Consider the following 24,809-nt stretch of genomic DNA (forward strand, 5'->3'; position numbering starts at 1 on the left):
TGTTGTAGTAATATTTTCTGGCTGTGTCTACAGGATGCCAAAACAAGTGAAAACTAAAACATCCTGGCAAAACAGGTACTTGGCACTTTAAGAATTGGTTGTTTTATTGACTTAATCTTTTCTCCCCCTAACGCGTTGAGTCAAGCTGACTTTTCTGTGTAGACATAACCTTGGTGTTTATAGTTGAATTTGGGGTCATTCATCTCTAGTCAGTCACGCATTTGATCTGAAAATATTTGTGAAGTTTACATTTATGAAAATGTTTTCTTAACTTCATCAAGCAGAGTTTTTCTTCCTTCTTAACACATCATAGGACTCTCTTTTTCTATTAATTCGTTTATCTTCAGAATAGTAGTCCTGTGCTTCTCCACTCTTTCTTTCTTAAACAAAATGGCATCTCCTCATTCTTCTTCTCAATGTCCCTTCAGGGGCCTCCAACACTAACAGATTCTCTGAATTTTTTTCCAGTAATTCCTCTCCAGAGAGCAAAGGTTTCTCTGACTTTTGGGTGTCTATAAAATGACCTGTTTTCTCACATCTCTTTGCTACCCTGGGCTCCAGGTTCCCTGACTGGTTCCCAGTGTTAATTGTTCTCGTTTTTGATCCATCTCATTCTTACTGCCTGAAGGGACTCTGATCCCAGCCTCTCCCAGGCACTGCTGGATGCAAGTGGGAAGAGGAAGGAGCCGCATGGAGGTCTGCCCCTGGACAAAGGCCATCTTTACATTCTGAAGCAACTGGCTTTGCCAAGCGTGACTTCAGTTGGAAACAATCTAGAAGCGGGAAGACTTACTGAGCTATGTTTTGCAGTTTTATGTGTGTGCGCACCAGCTTTCTTCTCAAAGACTGATTCAGACCTAGGTCAGTGTGGGTTGTTTTGTTATTTGTTTAATTTTATCTTTGGAAGACCAACACTATTTTCCAACAAAGTATAGGAGGATATCCGAAGAAGGGAGAAAATTGCCTTCTCATATGTAAAAACTTCCCTGTATGTGATTTTATAAAACCAAAAAACTTGAAAGGGCATTAAGAGTCACCTGGCCTACCTTTTCTTCTTTTTATTGAGATAATAAATATTTATTGGGTCCTTTCTTTCTTTGGAAGGTGCTTCCCAAGACGCTCCATCATCATTGTTGCTGTCTATCTGCCTCACCTGTGGGGGCTCCCTCTCTGTGTCTGTGAGCCCCACCACAACACAACTAACTAGCCTACTATGCTGTACTCCCCGAGAATAAAATATCCTTTTCCCAAGAACATTTTTAAAACTTTTCAATAAATCCCACAGTTTAAGATTCAGAAGCAAAGAGAAGCATTTTTTTCAAAATGAAATAATTAGTATACCATTTAGAAAAATCATATAAAATAATCAAGTCTTTTTTGGTGTGCAGGGCAATTACAGAGCCTTATGTTGGGCTCAACACTTAACCACAATGACAACTATCTCCTGTAAACCTAAATTCTAATGTATACAAAGATGTCAACAGGAAAATGCACATGAATACTGTAACATGATACATGATACCTAACAGGATGCTCACAAGAATAGCTAACATGAAGCAGCACACAATGCAAGTGTTGGCAAAGTAGTGAAACTCTTGGAAATCTAACGTAGAAGTCAGAAAACTTTTTCTATAAAGGGCCAGATAGTAAATAATTTTTAAAATTATTTTATTGAGGTCATATTGGCTTACAACATTGTGTAAATTTCAGGAGTACATCACTATATTTCAGTTTCTGTATAGACTACTTCATGTTCACCACCAACAGTCCAGTTTTTATCTATTACCATACATATGTGCCCCTTTACCCCTTTCACTCTTCCCCCACCCCCTTCTTTGGTAACCACTACTCTGTTCTCCTTGGCCCGTGCAGTCTCTTTCACAACTACTCAACTCTGCCCTTGCCACATGAAAACAGACAGACAATACATAAAAAATGACTGAGGCTGTGTTCCAATAAAACTTTACTTACAAAAAACAGGCCTTCAGGCTATAGTTTGCAGATTCCTGCTCTAATATTTTGTCAGTGATAATGTAAATTTGTACAAGCAGGTTGGAAAATTACGTCTGAACAAATATATACATGCACTAAGCCTCAGCAATTGTGTTTCTAGGTATATACACATGGCAGTACATAAATGTGTTCACTAAAAAACATATGCAAGAATATACATAAAAGCACAACTTGTAATAGTCAAAAATGAAATAAGTCAAATGTTCATCAATAGTAGAAGAGATAAAGAAATTGTGGTATATTCATACAACAGAATACTACACAGCAATGAAAATGAATGAATTATAACTGCATGTGACAACTTGGATGAATCTCACAAAAATAATGTTAAAGCCAGACACAAAATAATATACAACATGTGATTACATTTATTTAAAGTGCAAAACTAATCTATGGGCTTAGAAGTTGGGACAGTGGTTACCTTTGGTGGATGGGGGCAGATAATGCCTGGAAGAGGGAGTGTGAGGGGTTTCCAGGGTTCTATTCCTGGTGATGCTGTATTTCCTGATTGGGTGCTGGTTACATGGGTGGGTCCACTTTGTGAAAATGAAGCCAGGTGTGCATTATGATTTATATACTTTTCTGAATGCATTTTATACATCAATAAAATGTTCATAAATAAAACTTGTGAAGACTTCTTCAGTAACCCACACAGTTCAAATTTCACTTCCTCACTGAACCTTTCCCTGCAGCCCTGACAGAATTAATCAATTCTTCCTCTGAGTTCCCATGGCACACTGCACATTCCTCTACTATGTGTACTAATTCATGATTATTTATATATCTTCTTGCAGGGCTAGACTCTGCTGCTTAAGGACAGGGAACACATTTTAATCAAGTTTGTGTGCCCAAAGACTAGTACGTTGGATGATCCAAAATAGACCAGAAATAAATGCTACTGAAAGAGCTCAAGCAAGCACTTAGGGTGCTCATCAGACAATTCCACCATGAAGTGATTACTCCTTAGCCCTTTCCAAAAACTCATTGAAGTCATTTGACAATCCAGAGAGAGAGTCCCAGAGTCTGATGGAAATATCAACCATCTCTCTCTCTCGGATCTTCAGAGACTCTACCTCTTATTTGTTAGGTCACAAACAAGGACAATACCCAGATCATATTTGTTCAGCTCCTCAAAGAAATGTCTTTAATTTTACAAGATCTAATATTACACCCTCTGTTACTTTTTGGTAAAGGGTTGAGACCAGAAACATCCATTTGCGCACATACACACACACATATCTGTGTCTTTTCCAAAACCACAGTTAAAAACGTGTCTATTTTATTACATAATGTCCCATATATAAAGTCCTGGAAGATATATTTCTCTTTGAATTCAGGGCAGGAATAAAAAACAAAAAAAACAAAAAAAAAACGTGGTCTTTGCTGATAAACTTCTATGTTAAAGATTGCTTTTGGGAACCCAAGAACTATGTTTCTTCTTTTTTTTTTTCATTTGTCAGAAAATTCTAAACTCAATCAAATGTTCAACTCTAATGATTAGTCACTTCAGGACCAGGGTGACATCTATGCTTCTGCTCCTTTTATTTTGTTTCAGTTCTACTTTTATTTGTAATTGCTCTTTTTTATTATGTTTAATTTGTCAAGCCTCCTTGGAAAGTAGGTGGAGTATGAATCTTAAATCAGGGTTTCTCAATCTTAGTACCATTTACATTTTGGGCTAGATAATTAGTTGATGTGGGGCTGTCCTGTGCATTGTAGAATGTTAAGCAGCATCCCTGACCTCTATCCGCTACATGACAATAACACCCCCATCCAAGTTGTGATAACCAAAAATGTCTCCAGACATTGCCAAATGCCCCTGTTGAGCAAAATCACTGCCAGTGAAGAACCACTGTCTTAAATATATAAATAAATATTCTAGAACTCTTTTAAGTCCTTATTTCTAAACTTGCTCACCAAGTTGCTATTAAACAAGATGCAATACAAAGTATTGACTAAAACACAACCACATCTTTCACCCCCATTAAGTGCTATACAAGTAGGTTTTTAGCCAAAAGAGGAAAACACATACACACCCATTGGCTTACTTAGCCAGGAGACACGAGGTTGAAGAGATATTAAGTAAAGGCCAGTGAATGGAGGATGGTGGTTCGTGCCTTTCCTGAAGGTAAACACGTAGGGAAAAAAATGAATGGAAGTGGTTAACAGCCACAGACAATGTTATAAAGATATTTCAGATGCCTCATTGGGAAAGTCCTAACGGGAAGAGTACACCCAAAAGTTAGTGGGTGCTCCTTTTTATACTTCTCCCTAGCCCAGGTAAATTAGAACATCTGGAGGAAGGTTGGATTTTTTTTTTTTTCAAAGGAGAAAACGGCTGAGAGGTCTGGATGGCTTTTATTCAACAAACATGGAAGCTTCCCTGAAATTTTCCCCCAAAGAGCAACCTATGAGGGAAGGAATAATGACAAGCCTTTCAATAAGAACACCACCCACCAGTGTAGTTCATTCCACTTCCACCCCCAAGCTCCCATTTAGCTAAGTGGGTTAGGTTGCATTACCCTCATTTTATACTTGGGTAAGTCAAACATGTATATGGCACAGAGTCATGAACTTGAGAATGCACAAGAGTTTGAGTGGGGATTGCATTAATTCTATACAACCTAAAAAACCCCAATCCAATGCCTCTTCCTCCCATAGTTCTCCCCTGATTTCCTCCAACCCTCAGTCAGAAGTATCCAGTTCCTCTCTTTAGCCCGTGTCTTTCCCTCTTTTATTAGTGTTGTCTGTGTGTGAGCTTTTTCTCCCTACTCTAGCACAGCGTAATCATCTCTGTTTTCTCCACTGTTTTTACCAAGCACAGAGCCTTGTAAGACTCAAAAATATTTGTTTAATTGAGCCTAATCTATTAATATACTTCTGAATCCCTGCTGGTCATTCAGTAGTAAAAGCTGAGCAATAAAGTCCCATCCTAAAGGGGAGAGGATTTCCTGAGAATATCTGGAGATTTGTGACTCAGTGACCCTCTACAAAGGAACACGAATGTTTATGCCCAGGGAGAGGGAACTGACGACTGCCCTTTGCAGGATGAATTCCTCGCCTACACTCTCCAAGAAGTGACCTTAGGGTGGCACATGGGATGTACATGGCTGCACAGCTTTTAAGCAGTTACTAGAGGGCACACTCAAGTGTGAAGGATTCTACATCTCACTGTATACATCTTTAAAACTAGGGATATCTGTTCAGTTGACAGTGACACATCTCTTCGGCATCTACTATTTTTACAGCATGGAAATTTGCATTTGTGTCTCTAAAGTACACAGCAAAATTATTTCCAATATGTACCTTCACTTACATGAAATCTCAATCCTTCAGAGCGCCCACAAGTCAGGGATTTTAATCACCATTTTGTAGGTGAGAAACTGAGGCTCACAAATGTTGAGGACCTTCCTTAAGTCACTAACACACTTAACAACAGAGCAGGCCATCTGATTCTCAGTATAGGGCAGTGGGTCTCCACTAGGAGTGACTGTGTCCTTCAGGGGACATGTGGCAATGTCTGGAGGCAGTTTTGAGGAGGGAGTATGAGGAGGGAGTGCTACTGGCATCTACTTGATATAGGGCAGTGATGCTGTGGAATCTCCAACAGAAATCTCCTACACAAGGCAGCCCTGCAACAAGGACTTATCTGACCCTGACTGTCAATAGCATTGGTGTTGAGCAACCTTGGTCTAGATCTCTCTCTCTCTCTCTCTCATACACACACACACACACACACACACACACACCTGGGACACAATGCATTATACCATTGGAACCACAGCCTATAGAATCACCTAGAAGACCCACAAATCCAGAGTAAGTCTTGAGGCTACATGGCCCCTAAGCCAACGCTGGCCACCATATGAAGCAGGGAGTATGGAGTGAACAGGAGTGTTAACCAATAATTCTCTAAAAGGTCCTCGGGTCGAATTCTTTCACTCTATGATAGTGGTCACCACTGTCTCAGTCTTCAAATCTTTGAATACACAGAGTCAGGTTAGGAATATTTCTCTACCAAGAGGAGCTATAAATGTGTCATTAGACAAATCTCAATGATTTAAAAATTAGTTTCCTCCGTGCTCAATGCCAAGCACTGAAATCATCTTGGAACAATACTTCAAGCTTCTAAGAACCAACATCTCTTTACATTTTCTCTCATTTTTCACTTTTCTTCCCTCCTAAAATATTTCAGATCATTTATTATTTGCCTCTCATTTAAATAAGAACCTTTATTTTAAACCATAACCGATGAGACCTAACAGCATTGCCCAACGTGCTTTTAGAATCACAAAAGACCTTTATTTTCTAGTCCTGGAATAAACCACTATACAGATCTAGGCCAACTGTTTCTAGACAGATGCAGAAGCAAGCCCCTGGGAGGGGAGATGACTTGCTAGCTCAAGGGCATCCGGTGGCAAAGCTAGAGCTGAGACTCAGACATCTATGCTAGCCACTCTTTCCCTCTCCCTTGCCTCTCTCGTGGTCTCACCATTCCTGTCTTTGTGGGAGAAATAGCAAGGTTTTCCCAGAATCTCCCTATCCCATATACAAGCTACCATACAAACTCCAAATGTCCCTCCCCTCCACTTTTTTTCTAATTATGTTTGTATGGATGAATGCACTTCATGGCTCACTATGCTTACTTTTATTCTATTTGTCAAACACTGAGATCATGCTCATTGTGTGTCAGACACTGTTCTAGGTGCTTTACAAATATTAATTCATTTAATTTTCATAACAACCTTATGAGGTAGATGTGACTATTTCCCTCTTTTTGCAAACCAGGCACAGTGAGTGTGAGCAACTTGCTAACATCAGATAGCCAGTGGGAAAGAAAGCAGGGATCTGACTACCATGGGCCCTGGCTCTCGAATTTCCCCTCTCAACCACCAGACTGCCTCTCTTGAAGGTTTTACTACGAAACATATCACAAAGAGTGTTACCATAGTTGCGGCTGTAAATATTATCTAGATCAAAGAGGAAAGTATACTTTCTGCTGGGTTTGTTCTGAGTGTAACATACCCAGTATTACATTCATGAACGTATTCATAAATACCTTCATGCATTTAATTATGAGAATGATAGTTAGGGGGATTGTCACCTGTCCTCTGTGCATGCTCATGGAGAAAATGAGAGTAAGCTCTCTAATGTCTCTTCTTATAAGGACACTAATCCTATCAGATCAGGTCCTACCCTTATGACCTCTAACCTTAATTAGTTCCTTACTCCAAACGTAGCCAGACTAGGAGTTAGGGCTTCAACATATGAATTTGGAGGATACACATACATTCAGTCCAAAAGAAGCTCCTCAAAGACTCATGTCGTCTTAACCAGCTAAAGCAAATAAAATTTGAGATTTTGGTACCTAGTTACCAGGAAGAGTTGGGGGTAGAAAAGAAGGGGAGAGCCTGGGGGCTCAAGAATAATGTTTTCTGGTCAATTATATACCCTATATCCAGATAATAAAAATAACTTTTTGAAATTTTATCTCTAATTCCATACAGAATTCCAGTTTTGTGCTTTCTGTGGCACCTCAGAATCATGTAATTTCCAAGTTGGTAGTGACTTCAATTTCACATGCAAACACTGAGGTCCTGCAAAGCTAAGTGGCCCTCCGAGCCTGGCAGGTAGACTGTGCACATTCTCAGTCCTCCCTGATGTTTTGCTATAGGGGGAGATGATGGTTCATCGATTCACTATTTTTTTAAATTCAGGGTGCATGCTAGAAAAAAAGGTGGTGTTGTTTTGAGAAATGTTCTATTCAGGAATTCGAAGTCATAAGTATAAAATCCAGAAGGTTATCAGAAAAGAAATCCAGAAAATGAGAAAGGTTAAAAAAACATAAGACACTTTGTCCTGTGTTAAAAGTTGCATCAACAAATGGTGAAGTGGAAGGAATGTGGCTAAAGGCAAAAAAAGCTATGTGAAACCGTCCTCGGTCAATGACGTGGGTACAGCCATTGTAGGAAAAGGTCCAGTGGTTTCATAGGCTCCACTTCCAGGAATAAACTCCTCTCACCTCCCGTGTGTGGAACAAGAGGATCTCTTGGGTAACAGGGAACCTTCAGACGCTAAGTAAAGGCTATTCACAGACAGCAGTTGATGCTTCGAAATTCTCTCACAGAAAATATTTGGTTGACCTTTAGTGTATCAGATTAGGCCGTGGAATGTCCAGTCAAAGACATGTAATGTGTACTTTCCAGTAAAAGAGATATCGAATGAGGGCAAAATTATAAATGGCATTTTCTTGCAAATGACTAAGAGTAATAGTCATAGGAAGTTGTTCTCTCCAGAGAGAATCTAAGATGGATTATTTCTTCTCCTCTTTTCTGTCTTGAAGACAGTTGGAAGAAAAATAAGATAGAGATCATTACATTTTTCAGTAAATGAAAGGGAAAGTGAGTGTAATAGATTGCATTAATGGTCCCAATTCTTCACAGTTCCCCGAATTCAGACTGTATTGAGTTCCTCTCACTAAAGATTATATTTTCCTGCCTGTTGATTTTGAATTCCACCATGTGACTTGCTCTGGCCAGTGGAATGTTAGCCTGCATGATGCGACTAATGTGCTTGGGTGACTGGGCTTGCTCTCTTGTGCCTGTACCATGGCCATGAAAAGAGGCTCCCCTAGGAGTTGCTGCCACTCAGCCTGAGCCCCGGAATGAACACACACATGATGACGTTATCCTCCACGTGGTGAGAAATCAAGATTGGCTGGATCCAGAGCCTGAAGTAAAGTCACCCTGGCCTATGCTTATATCAGCCCACACCACTCCCCAAACCCCCACACCAACCTGAAGACTAGCAAATGATAATGATGGTCCTTTTGAGCCAGGGGGCCACAAACTATGGCCTGCAGACCAAATCCAGCTGCCACCTAACTTACCCACCAGCCAACTATTAATGGATTTTATATTTTTAAAGGGTAGAAAAAACATCAAAAGAAGATTTTGTGACACATAAAAATTATACAAAACTCAAATCTCAGTATCCATAAATAAAGTTTTTTTTTTTAATAATTTTATTTTTTTTATTTTTTCCCCCAAAGCCCCAGCAGATAGTTGTATGTCATAGCTGCACATCCTTCTAGTTGCTGTATGTGGGACGCGGCCTCAGCATGGCCAGAGAAGTGGTGCATCAGTGCACGCCCGGGGTTCTGAACCCGGGCCGCCAGCAGCGGAGCGCGCGCACTTAACAGCTAAGCCACTGGGCCGGCCCCATAAATAAAGTTTGATTGGAACACAGCCACTCTCACTCATTTATCCAATGGCTGAGTTGGATACTTGTGATAGAGACCATATGGCCCACAAAGCTGAAAATATTTACTACCTGGCCCTTTCCAGAAAAAGTTTTTCGACCCTGCTTGAAGCCACTGAGTCTTAAAGTGGTTTGCTATGCAGCAATATGTAAGTGATTTTTCGCCGACAATAAACTAGTAAATAATTAGTAGTAATTGTCGCAGGAAATGAACACATTTAAAATAACACAAAAATGGCAGAACTAGAAGATCTACTGGAATTGGCTACACAAGCCTTATATTGCCTCATATTATCATGGACTCTTAAGTAAATTGATTATTTTTCTTGTACTTCTGTGGATTAATTCATGTCCAAACGCAGTGACTAAAACAGAGAAAGAAGACTATGCAATGCTTGCAACTCCAGAAGAAATTGGCACCTGCCTCCTTACATTGTTTTAGACTTGACACTGGGCAATACTGCACCCAGAGAAGAGATCGAAATAGGTGGATGAGTGTTCCTTCCTTAACCACTGGGAAGGGAGGAACCAGGCCTTGTATGTCCTCTGCATTACTCTCAGTGCCTCGCACGTTTCAAAGCAAACAGTGAGTATTTGATAAATGTGTGCTGTTTGGAGACATATCTTTGAAGACAACGTGGTTTTATGGAGAGTGCATGGGATTGAGAGTCAAGAGGCCTGGCTTCTATGCCTGATCCTGCAACTAAGTGGTGGGAGTCACTGGACCCAATATTATTTCGGCCCATTGCAGAACATCCTAACCAGCCCATCCTGCTGGCGGGTTACAGAAGTGTGGAGGTGGGAACCCCTCAGGCCAGCTAGATGGGACCTGGGAAAGCCAGAGCCCCCAAGGCTAGTCTGCCCAACCACAAGTACCCTTCTCCTTTTACCCTAGTGTGCCACAAAATTACAATTATTTTCTCTATATACCATAACATGAAAATGGTTAGGACACACTTGGGGCAAGTTGAGCCAGGACTTAACATATAAGGAAACTAGTTTAGGTTAGTCTAACAGCTATTTATTTTGAAAATGTAGGGAATACATTAGGCCTTTTAAATAAATTATTCACTAATCAAGGGTAATAAATATGGTCTTCAAATTATTCTAAGAATCTCATTAATTACCCGGGAGATCAGGATGCTCAGAAGTGAACAAATCAAGCTTAGTGTTCTCTCTCTCCACGCTATGTAGTAACCTCCTTCCAGACTGTGATGGATTGATTTTATTTGATGGTGCCAATTAATAGACTCTCCATATCCACACCCTTTGAAACGTGACTTTGCAACTACTCCCATAAAGAGTTGGGTTTATTTCCCCACCCTGAATATGAGCTTGTCCTGCACATTGCTTTGGCTAATAGGTGGTAGCAGAAGTGATGGGACTTTAGTTTTAAGCCTAGACCTTAAGAGGCCTTGAATGCTTCCACTCTCTCTCATGGATCTTTGCCCACACCATGAGAAAAATCCAAGAGAGTCTAATGGAAGATCAGAAATCATACAGAAAGGAGCCCAGTTTTCTCACCATGACCACCCTAGACCAACCAACTTCCAAACATAGGAGAGAGGCAGCCAAGATCAGCAGAGCCACCTCCAGGACCCACAGGTAACTGTGTATGCATGAGACACCCCAGGCAAGACCAGAATGACCACTCAGATGACTCTTAGGTATGTGACCAATAATAAATGTTTATTGTTTGAAGCCATTGAGGTGTGGGGTGGTTTCTTATGCATCAATAGCTGATATACAGATACATTAGCATCAAGTTTCTCTCCATTCTAATGAAAGGGAAAATTATTCTTTTCCTCATTTCTAATATTCAAATATACATTGAGCCATGCAATCAACAAAACATTATTAATCATCTATTCTGTGTCAGGTTCTGAACTGGGCTCCAGGGATATAGAAGTGAAATCCATTCAACTGATAACTGCCCCCAAAACTACATCTCCAATGCTGCACTCTTATCTAATACTTTAGGGCTTAGCTCTATTAGAATATTTTGCCATTACTGAAAAGTCATCATGCTCTAAATCTTAAATCATTTTCTCCTCCAGGAACCCCCAGGAAAAACAAACCAACAGCAACAAGGCTTTATTTCCATCTTCTTTATTTCTATATATCCATTCATGAATGCACGATATGTGGACCATGAACTGTGCCCCAGCGAATTGAGACTTCAAAGAGGAAGAAGACTCAAGACTACCTTCAAGGAGACCCGGTTCTTCTTCTTGGGCACAGAGCTAAACCACAATTCCCAGCAGCCTTGCATTTAGGTGGGGCCATATGATGAGTTCTTACCAAAGGGATGCGAGTGGAAATGATGGGTCATTTCTGGTCCAAGGCACATAACAGAAAGTGCAACTTCTCTATGAGCACACTCTCCTTCCCCTTCCATGGTTACCTTGGTGTCTACATATTAAAGATAGTGGCTTTACACAATGGAAGGTGCCTGGATCCTTGAGTGAATACTTTGTATGAGCAAGATAGATATTTGTTGAGTTAAGTCGCTGAGATTTGGGGTTATTTCTTACAGCAATTAGACTATATCAGAGTTTCCAACCTCAGTACTACTGACATTTTGGGCTAGAAAGTTCACTGTTGTGAGGAACTGTCCTGTGCATCATAGGATGTTTAGCAGCATCCCTGGTCTCTACCATCAGAAACCAGTAGAACCACCCCTTCCACCAGTTGTGACAACCAACAATGTCTCCAGACATTACAAATGTCCCCTGGGGGGGCAAATTGCCTCCATTTGAGACCCACTGTCCTATACTGCCTAATATACCCCATTTCTGATCTATTTGGTGTGCACAGGCTTCTCTCCGCCAGTATACCAAACAGTACTCCATTCTTATCACTGGAAATCTAAAGTCCTCTGTGCTGCAATGAACATGGGAGTACAGATATCTCTTTGAGATATCTGTTTCTTTTCCTTTGGCTATATACCCAGAACTGGAATTGCTGGATCATATGGTAGTTCTATTTTTAATTTATTGAGAAACCTTCACACTGTTTTCCACCAGAGTTCTTGACAATTACTACCCAACACATCAACTGAGTCTCTGTAATATTGCCCTCTTCTCCTTTGTGGATGCATTGCATACATTCACACATTTCCATCTCCGTGTATTTGTTCCTACTATCTACTCCCATGAGACTTTCAATCACACCTTCACTGATTTCTCCCCTCTGTCAATTCCCATAGCCACCTAGGCATCTAACATGGGGTAAACAATGGGTTTCATCTCACAGGCAAACTATAACTGACAGTGGCTGCTTGGAGTATGGCATGGAAAAGGCGAGGCTATTATACAGGCTCAGCAGCAGCATGTTGTGATCAATTAGTAATGTCTGCCATGGACCTGAAATAAAATTGTGGTATCCAAGCCATCCTAGATAGATTGTCTCACATTGCTCTCTGTAAGAGTCCTATTATAACTTTCTAAAAAGCAGGACCAATGTTTCACACAGGAAGAAAAACTCTCTCAGACAGGCAGACACTCAGACCTTATAGGTCACTAAGTGTACAGAGAACTTTTTGAAATCATCCTAAACCTCTTACTAATACATTAATCAAGAAGAAAAAGTTGTATCCTGATGCAGTCATGCCCTAGGCTCTGTGTTAATCACACTGTCATGTAAGGAAGCTTTATTTTGATTTCCTCAAATTATCAGTTTGAGTAGCAGCCATATATTATATACTTATTAGGGCATAAAAATATACCTCCTCCTTTTTTGATAACCAAAGCTTCCTCTCAATAATCTTGGCCAAATTTATGAACTTGTGTAAAAACCTCAGGCCATGGAAATTTATACCTTTTAAAATATTTTTTGAACATCAATTCCTTCTAAATGTTTCACTTTTATTTTTCTTTTAAAACATATTTTGTGCTAAAAGAACCAAATGTGCCATTGTCGTGGGCACAAAATCATCTTGTTTATTAAAAAGTGATTCACACAAATTAGTAATGGAAGAAATCTGTCCCCTTCCAGAAACAGTAAACAGTTTATTTGCCCAAAACATTCTCTAAAATTTGGTTGAGCTTTATCTCAAAACTTCATGTGATTCGTGTAATTTTACTGGTATTTCTAAAACAAGAAATGAAAACTAAATTATTGAGATGGAGTGAAAAGACCTCATCAGCCTCTGCACTGCCAGACCACCCCCAAACGTGAAATCTTCAATGGAAACGAAGAATTTTCCTGTTGAAGTTGATTGTCTATGAGTAGACATAGACCATCCAAGTTTCCTGTCAATCTTATGTGGCTATTTATAATCCTATTTCTGGGGAACTCTGAACTATCTTGCACTCACATTCTCATTTGCAAAAATGGCTATTGAGCACTTCCTATGTCTCAGAGCTAGTACACTGGTTGACATGCTATCCTGTGGATACTACATCTCTTACATCTGCTGCACCCTGGCCCAGCATCTCTTGAATTCTAAGAGCCTCTACTTCCAAGCCTCTACTTCTCTGTGTTGGGAATTCTAAGATTGGCCTATTTCTCCCAATGACAAAAGTATAACTAGCAAGTGGAGGGTGTATAGAAAGGCAAATTTGGGTTCAATAGAAGGAATAACAACCAGAGTACTCAAGGAGAAAATGGGAATGGTAGTACAATGAGTAGAGTCCAGGTTTTAGTATCAGACAGCCTGGGTTCATAATTGGGCTCTGACACTTACTAGTTGTACATTTTGGAGACATAATTTAACCTCTCATGCCTCCGTTTCCTGAAATGTAAAACGAAGATAATAACAGGATGTACCCCTTTAGGCAACTGGGAGAATTAAATGAGTTAACACATGCAAAATGCACACAAATTCATAAAACATATGAGTATTCAACAACTAAGGGTATTATCATCACTCTCATTTTTATAATAAAGGAAGTGATGCAGTTACCCATTAGGGCAGAGAGTGCTAACTAGTCAGCAATACTCCTTCCTCTTCTTTCTGGGTAAATGATTAGTCCATACTTCCCAATCTGCCTTGCAGGTAAGAGTGGCCATTGACTGATATCTAGCCAATGGAATATGAGAAGAAGAGCTGTGTGTTATCGCCAGATTTGGCCCATTTAAGCCTCCCACACATGCTCCTCCATACCATTTCCCTGTTCCAGCCTGCCAGAATGGAGGGACCCTGGTGTGGCCTTGGAAACAATATGCTCAAAATGATAAGAGCACCATCAGGTGGTATCCTTGCATGTAGAAGGGCTGAATCTATCCCCCCCAACTCCCACAACTCCATCCTAGTCTAGCTCGAAGCACCCTGGACTGCTATAGAAGCAAAAAAATAAATTTCTATTGTTTTGAGCCATTAGATGCTTTGGTCTGTTTGTTACCTTATTCTAGCCCAGGATTTCTCAACCTTGGCACCAATGACATTTGGAGCTGGATAATTCTTTGTTGTGGGGAAGCATCCCTACCTAATAGGTGCCATTAGCACTCCTCCTCCCTAGTTGTGGCAACCAAAAACGTCTCCAGATATTGTCAAATGTGCCCTGGGGAGCAAAAATCACCCTGGCTAATAACCACTCTTCTAGCCTATCCTAACCATATACCCATCTTCAGAGGTATTCAAGATGCTGCATGTATGGCCTCTTTCCACGGGTGGTTGAGCAGGAAAGCTTGACATGTTGAATTCTGTCCACAATCTAGGATCCCTTTCAATTCTGCAATTTACACTGGGACTTTTATTGGTGGAAAAGATTGTACACATTTATTAGTGGATGGATTCTTAGAGATAATTCGGTCCCTAAGGAAAATAGAACCTGGAGATGTTATAGGACTTCCCAAGGTCATGCAGAAATCAGGGCTCCCAACTCCCAGTTTAATTTTGCTTTTACTACCCCATACTGCCTGACATGAAACTGAGTGGATACATTGTTCTGTTTCATTATTACACAGCTTTCTCACCAAATAAAATCATCTAATTTATATTTCATAGTTTAGTTCAAGGAAAATGCCCAAAAAAAGATACTAGGAAGGAGGCACAGAAGGACACTAGTTATTCGCCATGTAATGTATATAAAAATCTGTCAATTCTTCATTTACAGTGACTAAAATTTACAGAGGAAAATAATATACACAAGAATAATTAATTGATGTCAGGTTCAGTTTACACATGTTGTTAGTAACTACATGGGCCCCTCTGTCGAGAACTGATATTAACCAGGCTCACCAACCTACTAACTCTCAAAAGGCTAGACTCATTCTCAAGGCACTGAGTATCAGAAAAAGAACTGAGAGCTAATCTTTTCTAGTATTGGTACCGATGGCAGAGTTTGAAAATATAAGAAACCTTCTTAATCCATATCTTAACCTTGGGTTCTCCCAGAAGCAGATAGTGAGATGAGAACTTACATGCAAGTAGTTTAATTGGGAGGAGGTCCTCAGTAGCATTTGGAGGGGAGGGGAGAAGTGAGACAGGGAAGGAAAGGTGGCCAACTCAGAGTGGGTTAATGAGCAGATGACTACTGTGGCCAACTTGGTGGGGCTCAATCCTGCTGGGCCCCCCTGGGAGACTGTGTAGGGCTTGACTCAGTCTTCCCACCCAGGACGCAAAGAAGCTGGTCATATTAAGGGTTGCTTCCTGGGTGGAACTCCCTGCCATTTCCAGATTGGCTTGCTATTGGCTGAACACAAGAAGTAGGGGTGGGGGTGGCAGAGAAAGCCTTATAGTAAAGTTTCAGGTGTTTGCAGTATAAAGCCTTCAGGTGGATGTGGGCAGGGCACCAGAAGCACCTCCTATGGTCCAGAATTAAATCATTGACCCTTCACTCCCCTGCCCCTTGAATTTCTCCCCAACTCCAGTAGTCTCTTTTCCTTTTATCTCATTTCTGCATTCAGGTAAAGGACGTTCATTCATTTTGGGTCTATCTCTAAGACTTAATTGCTCTAATTTAGAGATTCCCAACCAGTAGGACACAACACTTGGAGGTGGGAGTGGCGAGAGCCTCAAATTTATATAACGGAATCCTCAAATCTCTTTTCAGACCAACTAGCATTTGTAGAACAAATAATTTATTCCAAGATTTATATTTTACTGTTTTTGTATGTTGTTTGATGCTACTGTGAAAAATCATATATGAATTCATTTTAAAGTTCAACTTAATTTGCTAATTTCTGTCATTATGTGTTTTTTTAGACAACAAAACCTAAAACTACCAATTTAGCAATTTGAACTTTGAGAGATTAAAATGAGGGAGCGGAAGGATCCCCATAATTGAAAAGTTCAGAAACCATTGATTTAATAGTTGGAGAACACTAAAGGAGAATTAGTCCAACGATACTTTGCTAATATGAAGAGGGTAGGGTGTTTCTTTTAGTCCATCTGCTTCCAAAGTATTATTAAATGCCACTTAGACTGCACTGAAATGTTAAAGAGTCCAGGCTGCAAAATTAAACATGAGCTTGAATCCTAACTCTATGACTCGGTAGCTGTTTGACCCTAGACAAGCGACTTAACTTCTCCATGCCTGAGTTTCCACACCTGTAAAATAAGGTTTCTAATGATATGTCTTTCTTCGGTGAGCGTTGTGAAATTTCAATGAGATATATGTATAAAACTCAGAACCTTGTAGATAGTAAGTATGCAATGCATGATAATTATATTAGCTTAACCACTCTTCTCCTGCGTCTTTTTATCTGTTTCCACATCGTTTTATCAATGATACCAGGCAAATTTGAATGTCAGAAAATGAAGTAATATTTTTCAGTATAAGTATGTCCCAAATATTGCATAGTTCTAGGAGGGCTGGGGGCAATATGCTCTTTAGAAGCCCTGAAATTCACAACCTTATTGTCTGTTGTGGTCTTTTCAAAGCATTGCACAGGACATACTTATACTAAATACCAAATATTGCATGGGATATACTTATACTAAAAAATTTGCTGTTTTACTGAAATTTAAGTTTAACTGGGTGTCCAGTAATTTTATTTGCTAAATCTGGCAACCTTACATTACATGAATATGCCTGATCACAGGGGAACAAAAGTCTTAAGGATTTGTGAATACAAGTTTCAGTTCAGTTTTATAGTCTCTATTAAAATTTTTAAGAAGCCTATGTGTGTGGTGATGGGTTGTAATTAGTATTTTGGTGGTGAACATGATGTAATCTATGCATAAATAGAAGTATAATGATGTACACCTGAAATTTTTACAATGTTATAAACCAATGTTACAGCAATAAACAAAAAATTAAAAAAAAAAAAAGATGCATGGCTGGATTTATTTCAGGAGGCTTAGTCTAAAGATTCATGTTCTTGTATGAATAATCACTGCACTGCCAGGACCCTGAATTAGGAATCCCTGTTTGAGAAGAAATGGCCTATTGAGCTATTTGTTCTTGTAATAGACAGTGTTTATGGTGCCTTTCTGTGACACGTTTCTATAAAATATCTGCTAATTTTTCAACAGAGAGTGAGATGACACACTGCTAGTGAAATCCAGCTTATCTAGGGCACATCTTCCCATTCCATTTAGGCACACGTCTGAGTTAGCCCAGGCATGACGTAGGCTCCGCTGATCCTCATATTTCACTGCCTGCGTTTTACCAGCAGTGTTGCCTAGCATGGTCCACAGGGTTCCCAAATACAGGAAACTATATCACAGGTTGCTTGTCCTTTTAATCTATAGAATGTTATTAATGCAGATTCTTTGGATGCTTTGAAAAGACCACAATGGACAATGAGGTTGTGAATTCTAGGGCTTCTAAAAAACAAACTGCCCTAGCCAACCTAGAGCTGAACGGGTTACAGCAAGATCTTCAGATCTTGGACACTAATGGCTGTGTTTCTGGGTCAAGTATGCCAGGTTTCCTGAAGCAAAAGGTTCTATTAAGCTTTTGAGTTCTCCACCAGGTCTCTAAGGCATGCCTAAACAAACAAATAAAGTAACCTGAAACTCTTAGCCTTTCCTGCACCCATGTATGAGGTTAATGGTTTAAATTCTCAAAACATTACTAAAACCAACCCGGTAATGAAAAAGAATGAATGTTCAAATCAGCATAACTGTCAGTGGAGTGGTTGGCATTCTAGACTTCCTGTAGGAAAATATTATCCCTAAAAGAAGTCTGGCTGACATAGACCAACAAACACCTGTGATTCTGATAGCACCCTTCCTCCCACCATATCTACTTTTACTTTCCTCCATCCCTTGCTCTAAATGATATCTTTCAAGTCTTTAGCATAATGTCTGGAACATAGTAAGTGCTTGATAAATGTCAGCTCTCAGCACTATTAAGAGGTACTGCCACCTGCCTGAAGTTTGAGGCTAGTGGACTCCAAGCTGAATTTTCCATGTCCCTCGTAGTTCAGACTTTGTGGCACTAAAGGCAGTTCACAAACGACACTCTAGAGCAATGTTCGTCAAATGACCTGTACTGGAAGATCAGAGTTTTGCTTTGTTTTGTTTTTTTAATCCATTACAGACTCATACTTTTGTAAAATCTAATAGAAATAAAGTAAATTACTAAAAAATAGGGGAAAAGGCATAAAAAATACAAGCCCAATTTTTAAAATTAGATTCAATAGATATAAAATTATGCTGTCAAATTTCTATGAAAGTTTCTAAATGTGTACTCTCACTTGAGTTGTATATCTCATTGCAGACCTGCAAGGACTGTCCAATGATCAGCAATGGTCCAGGGACCACACTTTGAGTAGCATGGATCTAATGGTCATTACATACGCATTTCACTACTGAAAATACAGGCTCTCACACTAAAAGAATATTATTGTTTTAACCAATGAGTTGACATTTGGTACTTATATTGATAAGAGAAGAGTAACTCTAATAAGCCAAAGTAATGTGTTGGGTTTGAAATTTTATCTAATAATATTTTCCATGGTAGATTTAATTTCTAACTATATGTAGTATTTAGGCTAATGTTAAAATCTGTACTTTCCTGAGCACACAGACTGTCAACAGGTGGAGGTGTCTGCTTAGGGAATACGATTTACTTTTGTTAAAAATGTACTGTGAATACTACTACTACTACACACACACACACACACACACACACACACACAGAGAGAGAGAGAGAGAGAGAGAGAGAGAGAGAGAATAATACTCCTGAAAGAAGGAGAAAAATCCTAGAAAAGCTAAAAAGTATATGGAGTTACAACTTCAGAAAGCCACTCCTCACGTGTGTGGTGATGGGTTGTAATTAGTATTTGGGTGGTGAACATGATGTAATCTATGCATAAATAGAAGTATAATGATGTACACCTGAAATTTATATAATGTTATAAACCAATGTTACTGCAATAAACAAAAAATTAAAAAAAAAAAAAAAAGAAAGCCACTGCTTTACCTGGATATGGCACTCTCGAGTTTACAAGCCAATTTCATTACCATGCTGTGTTACTGCTTGGAATACCTTTCCCATCCCCATCTACCAAGTAAAATTCTGCTTATCTTACAAGATCCAGATCAAGAGTTACTTCTCAAGTGCTTTCTCAGTATTCATTCATTCATTCATCATCCATTCATTCATCCATCCAACAAAGGCATATTGCCAGGCACTGTTCTATCTAGGTGCTGGAGATACAACAGTGAACAAGCCATAGTTCCTATCTTCTTGGAGCTTTTGTTTTAGTGAGGAAAAAGGAGAGAAAAACAAATTAACAAATATATTCATAATATAGTGTCTGGTAAGTGAAAAGTTTTATGAAGAAACTAAAACACAGACTCAATTTGCTTCCCTCATCAGAACACAGAAAGTGGCTTGAGAGACTATTTTCCCAATTTCCCCAAAGATGATGCATAGCTGTTATGTTCTAGATACACAGGAGAGAAGTTAATTCATTACATACAATGGATGCCTTAGGGAACGAGGTCTTAATTTTCAGACTAACAGAGAGTGAAATAGAGAGTAACCGAGATGCCATTTTAGATAATGTGCTCAGGGTGACCTCTCTAAGGATTTTACAGGTGAACAGAGATCTAAAAAACAACCCCTACGGCCGGCCCCGTGGCTTAGCGGCTAAGTGCACGCGCTCCGCTACTGGCAGCCCGGGTTCGGATCCCGGGCGCGCACCAATGCACCGCTTCTCCGGCCATGCTGAGGCCACGTCCCACATACAGCAACTAGAAGGATGTGCAACTATGACATACAACTATGTATGCTTTGGGGGGGCTTTGGGGGAAAAAGGGAGGAGGATTGGCAATAGATGTTAGCTCAGAGCCGGTCTTCCTCAGCAAAAAGAGGAGGATTAGCATGGATGTTAGCTCAGGGCTGATCTTCCTCAAAAAAAAAATAAATAAATAAAAAAAACACCCTAAGAGCAAGCCATGTAGATAACTAAGGAAGGAGCATTCCAGGCGAGGGATAGCAAATACAAATCCCAAAAGAAATAGGGAACCCGTTGACTATGAAGAACAGCTGGGAGGCCTGTGTGATTGGAAGGGAGTGAGTGAAGGGCAGAGGAATGGAAGATGAGGACAAAGGTCAGGGTTATGAAGTAGAGGGGTGCTTATACCAAGCCTCACCGGCCTAGCACTTTGTTTGCAGTTCAGTTATAGCACCACCATCCTATTTCTATTCAGTTAACAATGCGTTGTTTGAAGACAGAGTCCGTGTGATGCTCATCTTTGTATTTCAGCAGCCAGCACTGCAACATATTAAGGCTTAAATCTGTTGATTGAATAAGTGAATAGATGAATGAATGAACACGGGGCTTTCACAAACATTACTTCATCAATTATTTGCCAACCTTTGAGGAGGCAGGTCTGGTTTTATTACATGTATTTTACAGATAAAGAAATCTTCTAGGATGTTCATCAACTTGCTTGTAGACACAGAATTGCTAAGATCTGGGGCAAAGACATTCCAAATTCAGATTTTGTTTGTTTGACTCCTAGTTTAGTGCCCTTAGTACACATCAAGCTTCTGATTATGGTCAATAGAATGGACAGTAGATGTAAGTTTAAAAAAAACTCTGTGTATCACAATATTTTCTGAAAATGGTAGATGCAAACATGAAAATTTAGTTTGCTAGGGGGCCGGCCCATTGGCACAAGCGGTTAAGCGTGCGCGGTCCGCTGCGGAGGCCCAGGGTTCACCAGTTCAGATCCCGGGCGTGCACCAATGCACGGCTTGTCAGGCCATGCTGTGGCGGCGTCCCATGTAAAGTAGAGGAAGATGGGCACGGATGTTAGCCCAGAGCAAGTCTTCCTCAGCAAAAAAAGGGGTAGGATTTTCAACGAGTGTTAGCTCAGGGCTGGTCCTCAGCACAAAAAAAAAAAAAAAAAATTTTAGTTTGTTAGGTTATTTTCAGTCTGGGGACTTGCTGCCCTCTCCTGGCAATGTGAAAAATAACATGAAATAAACATCAGCATTCGACATCCCACCCTACTCCGCACCACTCCCTGTCACTCAGTTTCCTTTCTTTTCTGGATATACTTTTCATTCATATTTGTCAAGTTTGCTTAATGACAGGGGTTACTTTTTTGTGCTATAAGATGTATTTTAAACCTGAATTGCGTCAGATATTTAATTCCCATTTGTTTTCCATTTGCTGCTTTAAAATTTGTTATAATCCAAAATTATTTGAAAAAGTGAACAGATGAATGAATATCTTGTTTTCATTTCATTCTATCTTTAGATGGAACACATCTTACAGTAATTTTTCCCTTAAGTTATGAACCTACAATGCACAAGACCTCATATGCCTATAAAAGTTGTATCACTACGATCATGTGTGACTTCATTAATTTCATGTGCTGAGAGTATGACATCTGCTTTGGTATTATACTTTTGGTTCGAAATTATTTCTAATTTCCATGAATATCATTAGGCATTGGTAAATATACTTAGATAAACATCAAGAGAAAATCATTCTCCAAAAATATATGACAAACTCTGAATGTTGTTAGGATTTTAACAACCTACTGTTTTCTAGTACTTCTGAAGATGCCTATATTTCAACTAAAAACATCCTAATGTTCCCCCAAAGGCTGAGTTAATTATTATAGAAACAAGAAAATGACAATGAAATAGTAAAATTCATTCTTGAAAAAGATCTAAGTACTGGAGATTATGGTAACCAATAAAAATGTGCAAATATGAGAAGTATTTAAATGCTCACTCTATGGGATAATAATGCTACAATACAAAATAGTTTTTGTTTTTCAAATGTACCAAAGTAAACATCATCAGAAAAAAGCAGGTCATTGCATTAATTCTGTCTGACCATTTCAGTGGTATTAAGTTGGGCTGGGCTTTTAAAACTCTGTAAGGCAGCATGCAGAAGGCAAAGAAAAGATTGGTTTTTCTCTGGCAAGAAAACACAGCGACAGCTATCCAGTTTTTGAGCTTCAGTTCACACTTCCTTTTTATCCCTATTTTGTCCAAAATCCAGACAGCTGCATTGGATCCCAGCCATTAAAGCCAAGTATATGTAAGATTACTGAGATGAAAAAACCTGGTCTTGCCCTTATTAGCACAGTATTCTAACTCTTACTACTCAAAGTGGAGTACCCAGGCCAGCAACATCAGCATGACTGGTATTAAAGATGCAGAAGTTCAGGCCCCCCACAGTGCTGTTAAGATAACCCAGGTGATTGTACACACAAACCCAGGTGATTGTACACACATCCACGTTTAAGAAGCACTGCTCCTACCAGATGCTCTGAAAGCACTGACCTGCACTCAGCTACTGCACGGAGGTGAGCAGGGGTTAGAGAAGGATTTGGTGAACACATGGCAGGGTTGCCACAATCCCTAATAGAATTCCTGCTGTTTCCTTAAAAATACAATTTCTTTCTTTCATTCATGCATTCTTTATTAGTTAATGCCATTCCTTAGCCATGTTCCTTCGGTATTTATAATAACATAAACATGTTCCTGAACATATCTACTTTAGGACTTTTAGCTTTTAAATTCAATACATATAAAGGGATTATGAAGAACGTGGCTAAGAAATGGCATCAACTGGTAAAGAATAAATGAATGAATGAAATTGTATTCTTAAAGCCACGGGGTGAACTATATTAAAAATTGTGCAGAACACTGCTCTGTGTTCACCAAAACCTATTCTCTCTCCTTCCTGGCTATGGTCATGTGACGGGGTTCTGGCCAATGGTGTAAGCAGAAGTGATGGTGCACCACTTCCAGGCTGGCCCAGAAGCCTCCCGTGCAAGATCTTTTCTCTGGCTAGAAGTAAAGGATTCCTAGGCCCTAGGGCAGGGGTCAGCAAACTACAGCCTGCCCCCTGGTTTCGTACTGCCCATTAGCTAAGAATGGTTTTTACATCTTTATGGTTGAAAAAAAAAAAGGAAGAATATTTCATGAAAATTTGATGAAATTCAAATCTCAGTGGCCACAAAACAAGTTTTATTGGCACACAGCCACACTCATTCATTTACATGTGGTCTATGGCTGCTTTCACACTGCAACAACAGAGTTGGGTAGCTGCAACAGAGACCTTACAGTCCACAAAGCCTAAAATATTTACAATCTGGCCCTTTACAGCAAAAGTTTGCTGATTCCTGCTCTCCTTTAGGGCTGAGCTAGAAGATGGGAGGAGCCTGGGCCCCTCAGTCGCTACAAGCAAGGCTTCCCACCAAATATCCTCATTGGACTATTGCTTAAGAGAGAAAGAAACTTTCATTTTGTTATTCCACTCGGATTTCAGGGTTCATCCTTTTCAGGACATGGGGATACCAAAGTAATACAAAGATTTTCTTTGATGCCTAGGGCAGAGGACAGGGACAAACAGATGAATGAGACTGTATCAAGTAAACTGAATAAAGAATGTGAGAATGTATATTTTTAAGGAGATACCATTTTGTGCTTTATATTTACAGTGCTTAAGTCATGCTAGGGCTACCAGGGTGAAGGGAACAAATGTTCAGTAACGTATTCTAAAATATATTGTGTAATATAACACCTCATTCCCACTAGGTGGCATCTAAGAGCCTTTACACTTTCCAAATGAATCCATTTCAGGATCACAACAAAGTTTTCAACTTAATTGATAGCTGGTATCTAGTGAAGGCCACTGTGTATTCATTATTATTGCTGGAGATACAGAAAAAGATATAAATCAGAGCCCCTCCCTTCAAAGTATTGATCTTTTATAGATTAAAGTAAAACAAATTTGTAGATGTAAAGTAAAAAATGTTTGAAGTAAAACATAAAACGTCTTATCTAACCCCCAAATTAAAGTCTTATTCCAATAAACTTGTTGCTGGTTTGATAATTATTTAAATCTTATAAATGCGTTTTTATCCAAATGGTCTTGGGTCCCACTCTACACAAGCAAAATACTGCCCCCCACATCTGTTTACAGAGCAGAGAGACGTCACTAACCCTGTCCTCAAGATACATTTCTATTAATGACAATCACTAATGTAACACTGCGCAGTTACTTTTTGATTCTTACCACACTTAGCCCAAAATACACTGTGCAGCCTTAAGAAAAATGTATTGAATCCGAATCATAGTTTGTAGGCTATGACATAGAGTGTAGACTGTATCCTAAGGGTAATGAAAGAAATATTGAAAGGTTTGTTTTTTGGAAAGATC

This window comes from Diceros bicornis, chromosome X (genome assembly GCF_020826845.1).
Source record: "Diceros bicornis minor isolate mBicDic1 chromosome X, mDicBic1.mat.cur, whole genome shotgun sequence".
Taxonomy (NCBI): Eukaryota; Metazoa; Chordata; class Mammalia; order Perissodactyla; family Rhinocerotidae; genus Diceros; species Diceros bicornis.